This window comes from Lactuca saligna, chromosome 4 (genome assembly GCF_052625555.1).
Source record: "Lactuca saligna cultivar CGN05327 chromosome 4, ASM5262555v1, whole genome shotgun sequence".
NCBI classification, from domain to species: domain Eukaryota; kingdom Viridiplantae; phylum Streptophyta; class Magnoliopsida; order Asterales; family Asteraceae; genus Lactuca; species Lactuca saligna.
In genome coordinates, this window is record NC_136420.1 from 200,586,035 (window position 1) to 200,593,937 (window position 7,903).

General features: G+C 35.2%; 1 pseudogene; it reads right to left on the minus strand.

Annotated features, from left to right (window-relative positions):
* Positions 1-394: 394 nt before the first annotated feature.
* Positions 395-1,776, minus strand: LOC145043244 (fatty acid elongase 3-like pseudogene; annotated as a pseudogene).
* Between the last annotated feature and the right edge of the window lie 6,127 nt (positions 1,777-7,903).

Sequence of the window (7,903 nt, forward strand, 5' to 3'; positions counted from 1 at the left end):
TTTTATTAATTTCAAACGAGATGAGTTAAATAGTAGTTATTGTTAAATTATAATCTATAGTTATGTCAAACTTTTTGCTAAATATTTAACCATTCGATTTTTATTTTTTGTGCCAAGGTTTTCAAATTTTGTAACTCTTTAACTGTTTACGGATTCGAGAATCCATCATGCATGATTAAATATAACGATGGAATCGGATGAAATACATACTTAACATAGAAAAGAAATACAAAAGAATAAACGTAACAATATCGAAATGCCATGTATATAATGGAATAAAATTTTATAAACCCACCAAGTGTTCAATGGAAAAATAATTAACAAAAGATAATACATGTACTGTTTTTAAAAGAGTTAGAATCAATTATAGAAATTAAATAAGAAAGTTGTATGCCATAATTATTGTTACAAAATAATATTAGTAAATCAACATTGTCATGCTCTGAGTTTGACGTAAAAAAAGATGCAAACAATAAATTAAGTTCCTACCTGTCAACTATACAAATTACAAAAGATTAATTTTTCCACATGTGTCATCATATAATAATCTATACATTAATAAATCATACAAATGTTAGATCATACGGGTCGAATTAAACCGCGATAATTAACAATCGGGTCAACTGGGTCAGCTCCAATCTGAAAAAACCGACCCTTGAATTGAAGCCATTTGATCGTTGTTAATTACTTTATTCAAGTTTGCCATTAGTAGCCGATGATTCCATAGCTTTCCTACGAATCCAACGCATCTTGACGAAGGAATTCAAGAACATGAATAGGAATGCACCATTGAGGATGGAATTGAAAACCCACGCCCCAATTCCATTGCACCCACCTTTCCATACTTGCAAGAACAAAACCCCACAATGGCAAATCAAATTCAAACCCAACAAGATTATTTGAATGTTGGCCACTAGCGGAAACGACGCCGTTGGTAATCCTAATTCCGTCCATAATCTGTACCCGTAAACAATGGAATACGTGAATGTGGTGAAGACGATTTCCAGTACTTGAAACGATTGCGAGAATTCCAACCATAGGAACGACATAACCATTGGAATGGAATTAGTGAAGAGTTGGAATAACGAGAGCCTACGACGTCGTAAGATGGTGAAGAACGTCCGGATCACGTGAAGGTAACGTGACAGGTAGAAGACGTATGACCAGAAGAATACGCGCCCTGATGGGCGCGTGCCGAGTGGGAAGCAAAGAAGCCATTGGAGTGGGGTTTTTGAGCGGCCCCAGAACCACCGCGTGTCTCGGATCTCGGCGGCGGCGGAGGTCAATGTACCGGCGAGTATGGTGGCGGAGATGATTGACATGGCGAGGCTGTGGAGAGCAGGGATGGGGCCGAGGGGTACTGGGCGGGTGCGGTGGCGGAAGAGGAGGAGGAGGAGGTGGAGGACGACGGAGACTGCGAAGTAGACGGCGATGGAGGAGAAGAGGAAGACCCATGTGGCTCCCCAAGATTGGGCGTGGCTCCAACGGAATCCGACCACCGTAGGGTGCTCCGATAGAAGGTATAACAAGAAGGATGATGTTGATGGGTTAGATTGCATTTTTACGATGGAGAATTTGGGGAAGATGAAAATGGACAAATGAGAATTTTATATACAGGTGGGTAATCGCATTGAAGTTGATTGGGTCTTGGTAATCGTGGAAAAGGGTGTTTGACTATTTGAATATGAATTCATAGGGTGAATATGAATTGAATCAGCCATGGCATGCTGATGTTTAAGCTTACTTCATTATGGAATGTTCTTCTGTGTTTCTTCTTTTCTTTTAGCAGCCCTTTCAAGAAATTTGATTATGTTAAATAGTAATGTTTCTCTTCTAAAAGTAAATTACAGGATTCCGAACTAGTAATTATGGTTTGGTTAGATCATTCATGATTTTGTTGTCTTTTTTGTGTCTATGATAGAGGAGAAAAATATATTGTCCTCACCTAGGTGTTTGTTTTGGGACCTAGTTAGAGATAATGTCTAATTCGATCCTATTTTTTGCAAAAACTTTATCTTTTATTTTGTCAGTAGCCTTTTACTAGGTAATTTTAAAAAAATAGTTAACCTAAGACAATTTGCCCCTTTGTGCCCTCACTCTCTTTTTACTTTACATATCCTGCTTCCGACGCCCCTATCTACTTTTGCCTCTAGTCGATCCAGCCACTCGAGCTTCATCCACCAAACGTCGATGTCTAGCGATTCGCCAATTTCCATTGCTGACATCTGACGACTTCCATTGTCGTCGTAGGTAGTAACGTCAGAGCAGGTTTACCGAGCACCGTAGTTTTGTTGATCATCAACTTATGTCATTCCTCCATTATCGCCGACCACCTCCTTCCTGCCATTGAATCTCTGACGAGGTACCCAAGCACTATTTCTTCTCTTAAAAAAATAAAACAAAGAGTAAATTACTAGAATGGTTCCTATGTTTATGGTAATTTACGTGTTTGGTCCTTAACTTATTTTTTAATTTGGAAAGTCCTTACTATTTGTTTTTTATTTCACGTTTGATCTCTGTCTTGCCTAAAAAGACTATTTTATCGTTGATTTTTTAATTTATTTAAATAAACAAACCTTCAACCCCACCCCCATCATCTTACTTTACATACTCCACCATTTTTTTTTATATTTAAATAATAGTCTTTTTAGGTAACACAGCGACCAAACATGCAACAAAAATAAACTGTCGGAACCAAGCACCTAACAAAAACAAACACTAAGGACTTTTCGAGTTAAAAAAAAAATAAGTTATAGATTAAACGTGCAAATTACCCCAAACCATAGGGACCATTTGAGTAATTTACTCTTAAAAAATGAAATATGAACGAATCTTTTCTAATGGTTTCATATGTTGCTTAAATTAGATAGGAAAATGCATCATAAATGGTCCATGTAGTTACCCAAAATCTAAAGTTTAATCCTCATGGTTTAAAAACCTCATAGATGGTCCCAGTATTTTCAAAACTTTTGACGATTGGTCCTTATTGCTAACTCCGTTAACTTTTGTCCGTTAATTGAGGGCCATTTTCGTCATTTCACACCACATGGACCATTTATGATCTTTTCGGTTATTTTTTACAAAAAAAAGAAAAAAAACTAAATATAATTATTTAATATATAAAATCTCTCTCTCTCTCTCTCTCTCTCTCTCTCTCTCTCACACACACACACACAACTTTGGTTACATCTGCACAAGAAAAAATCACCTCAAAAATAAGATCTTTCACTTCTTCAATTCAATAACATGTTTACAAAATTAACAAAAATAAATACACAAGATTCACGATCATTCCACCATTGACCATCTTTATCTCGAGCTCCTCTCTCAAGATTCGAAGGTTTCACCATCTCCATTACTTACTCTCTCAGGTTATTCAACTCACATGATTTGTCTCCATATTATTTATTAAGCCCAATTCAGATTATAATCATTCATCACCGCCTTATATTTCTCCAAACAATTTAGGGTTCAACAATTAGGTATGGTCCATAAAGGTATCATGATTACCGTTTTTTGCTATGTTCTTCATAGATCTTGTTCTAGCGACAACATTTTCAAACAACAGTTGGATGTGGGTCTATAACCACAATGTTTGGTCTCCAACGACATCAAGATAAAAGAGAATGAGAGGTGTTGAGATCGAGTTTTTATTCCAACTGGTGACCAATGTAAGAAATTTGGAGAGGTAGAGAGTGAGAGAGGGATGAACTTGTGAAATCCTTGACCAGTTTGTGTTAAGTACATGACCAAATATCTTTGCTCTTTCTTCATTTACTCCTCTAATTGCTGCTTTAGCCAACATACTTCTTAAGCTATATTTCTGTTACAAATCATAGGATAAAATAGTTAGTTTATGGCAAGATCTCATGGTTTGGCACATATTATCAAACAGTTGGTGTGCATTCTTTTTGTGTGACAAATACTGCATAACGTATGTTTATACAACTTACACTTGGCCGTATCAAACTACCTGGAATGTCATCGTAATAAATACCGAAAGAATCGGCTTTATCTCTTAATCGATTTAGAATCGATATCAAACCTTTGAGACTTTATCTCCTAATCTGAAACTTTAAGCCTTTGATCAGAACCAAGGATGAGAAACAACAGAAAATCGGAAGCTTTCATCAAACCTTTATCTCCTAGTGGATTCATAAATTAGATTCAGAATACTTTGCAAGAGAATCGAGCGTGAGAAGTATTTGTGAAGCAACGATGGTTGAAAATCAAAATTGGGTGTAGATGGCATCTGAATATGAGATTTTAACTTTGATTTAGAGGAATCAAGGGCTATTATTGATGGTTGTGACATTTAGATGTTGACGGGATGGGAAGAAAGGTGATGATCGGAGAAGAGACCAAGTCGCCACTTGAGAGAGAGAGAGAGAGAGAGAGAGAGAGAGAGATTTTATATATTAACTAATTATATTTAGTTTTGAAAAGATCATAAATGGTCCCTGTGGTGTGAAAATGACGAAAATGTCCCTCAATTAACGGACAAAAGTTAACAGAGTTAGCAATAAGGACCAATCGTCAAAAGTTTTGAAAACATAGGGACCATCTATGATGTTTTTAAACCATGGGGATTAAACTTCAGATTTTGGGTAACCACAGGGACCATTTATGATGTTTTTTCATTAGATAGATATACAAATACATAAACTAGAATCTGAAACTAGATACATATATAATCTTGATTTTTTTACGGATTTCTCTAATTACATGATTGTTGCTTTTTTATATCTGGGAGATAATACCTAAATTTATGAACTTTGTATGCTACTATGAACTTATATGTGGAATTTTGTTTTATTTTTCTAAAATTGTAGGTGATTGTGTTAGAAATAGTATTCACAAGAACTTGTAATAATATTAATAATGGTAAGGTCTTTTTGAGTTACACACAATGAGAAGATTAATCAATTAATGACATAAAAAAAAATTATAAATATATAGTTTGTTAATTAATTAAATCTAATCTAACCTAATAAATGAAAATCAATTTTGCCAAATGTCATGTTTTTATTGATTTTGCCACATGTTATTTTCTAAAAAATTTTAATTATTTTTTTTCCACTTGTCATTTTCTTGTATTTTTCATTTTCTTAAAGTTAAAATCCATATTTTAGTGAGATTTATATATGTAAAATAGATCATTCTATTAAATTTCATAATTGCTCTATAATCTTTCAAATATCTTATATTATATATTAAATTTCTTACTTTATTTATTATATTATTTGTATTTATATAAACTTATTATTTTAAAAAATATGTAATGCTTATAATTTTATATTAAACTTTTTCTTATAAACATGTTTGTAATACACGGATTTCACACCTAGTATATAATTAGTTAATGTACACTTGTAGATTATCAAAGACTTAAGTTTAAAGATTTGAAAGTCAAATCTTTCATATATTTAATTTCCTTATAGATAACTATTAGATAATAAAGTTATTATCTAATAAGGAACACAAATCCCACCCTATCAGTCCAAGTGGAAAAAACCCTCTAGAAATCCACATCTCTCTTCTCTCTCTAAATCTCGAAGAAGCCCGAAGAGCACAACATACCTCAAGAACATATCAATTTCTGTTAGTTGGTTTGATTCTAAAAGAGTTCGGATTGCTATTCTGACTTCCTTGGTATTGGATTCTATATGGTCAAGAATATTTTTAGAATGATGTTGCTTATAACATATGATCTTATAGAATCACACCTTTATCAACTAATAACATTTATTATAATTTGATTATAAATAAATATTATTAGTTCTTGTATTTAATTGAGAGTTATTATTTTATGAAAATAGTATTTCAAGAGATAATAACTAAGTAGAGTAAATTACATGAATGGTTCCTATGGTTTAGGGTAATTTGCATGTTTGGTCCCTAACTTATGTTTTTAACTCGGAAGGTCCCTACTATTTATTTTTGCTACGCATTTGGTCCCTACTTTTTGTTTTTATTACGCGCTTGGTCTCTGTCTTACCTAAAAAGACTATTATCTAAATAGGGAAAAATAGTGGGGTAGGTAAGGTAAGGTGAAGGGACGGTGTTTGGGGTGTGTTTATTAAAAAAATTAAAAGATCAAGGGCAAAATAGTCTTTTTAGATAAAAAAAAGGAACCAAGAGCGTAAAAATAACAAACAGTAAGGACTTTCCGAGTTAAAAAAATAAGTTAGGGACCAAACACACAAATTACCCTAAACCATAAGGTTCATTCGTGTAATTTACTCAAAAATATTAACTCAAATGGTGTGATTTAATAAGTTATGTATATTATTTTGGACCTTTACATGTTCACTACATAAATACATGTATATATGAGTAAATTAGATGAAGTGTAAAACACTTTATCCCCTCTCATAACTGATATGCGGTCGAACCCATCATGAGATGGGTTGTGGTTGCTTATTTGGCTATCTCTTACACATATCATGCATCTTTGAAGTCATTTATGTGACCTTTGTGAAGATATGTCCCTTAGATCTTATATGTAGCTGTAAACAATAGAATAGAGAATGTGGTGAACACAATTTCCAGTACCTGAAACAATTGCGAGAATTGCAGCCATAGAAACGATATAACCATTCGAATGTATTCCTAAAGAGTTGGAATAACGAGATTCTATGACGTCTTAAGATGGTGAAGAATGTCGGGATCACGTGAAAGTAACGTGATAGGTAGAAAAGGTATGAATAGAAGAATACGCTCCCTGATGAGCGCGTGCCGAGTGGGAAACAAAGAAGCCATTGGAGTGGAGTTTTTGAGTGACATCAGAACCACCTCGTGTCTCGAATCTCGGTGGAGGAAGAGGTCAATGTAAAGGCGAGTATGGTAGCGGAGATGATTGACATGGAAAGGTTGTGGAGAGCAGGGATAGGGTCGAGGGGTACTGGGTGGATGTGATGGCGGAAGAGGATGATGAGGAGGTGGAGGACGACGGGGTCACAACTAACAATTTAGTGCTAAGATTTCTATATTTGTATGAAATAATGTCTTTGTGTAACGTTGTAACACTAGGTTAAGTATAAATCAAACTTCAATGCTATTATGTTTCTATTCTCATACATTGACATTTAGTTTGAAACAACCTCATGTAAGCCCAAAACTCAATCCAATAAGTCAATTCCACTCAATGTTGGACCTTATCCCAAGAGTTGTCAGTCCAAACCTCTTATTGGACCAAGACTCCCTTATTGTTCCCTAATGGGCCGCTAGCCCTTCCAATTGGTCTTTTGGACCAAGAACGCTCCTTTGGGCTTCCAATTGGACCGTAAGACCTCTATTGGCCCTTATTAGGCCATAAAAGTTCTTCTTAGACTATATTCGGCTGAAACCTCCTCTAATGACCAAAAATCTTTATTGGGCCATCCATTAGGCCGAAAAACCTCTAATGGGCCTTGTGAAATAGAAAACTTTTATTTAACATTGTATTGGGCCGAAAACTCTCAAAATGGGCCTTTTGGGTCAAAGATTCTAGTGGGCCTCTCTTTGGGCCGAAAACCACACTTGAGTCTTAATTGGGCCGAGAACCCTTATTTAGGGCTTCAGTTAGGATGGAGACCTTTTAAGTGGGCTGAAAACTCTCTTGGACCAATCCAAATCAAAGCCCCCCATTTTTGGCCATCATGTAGGCCGAAAGCCCCCCTAATCGGTTGGCCCATTTATAAAAAAAAGGAGAATGACTTGTGTAATAAGAAATTTCACCTCAATATAACCCACCATATAACAAAGCATTTTTTCCACAAACACCCATGCATCTCACATCCAACCCATAGGTCAACCCCAACCCACTTTCTCCTTCTTCTCTATCTCCCGGCCACTCTCTCCCTCTCCACACTCATTCACCACTTCAATTCCAACTCATTTCCTCTCAACATTCAACATTCTC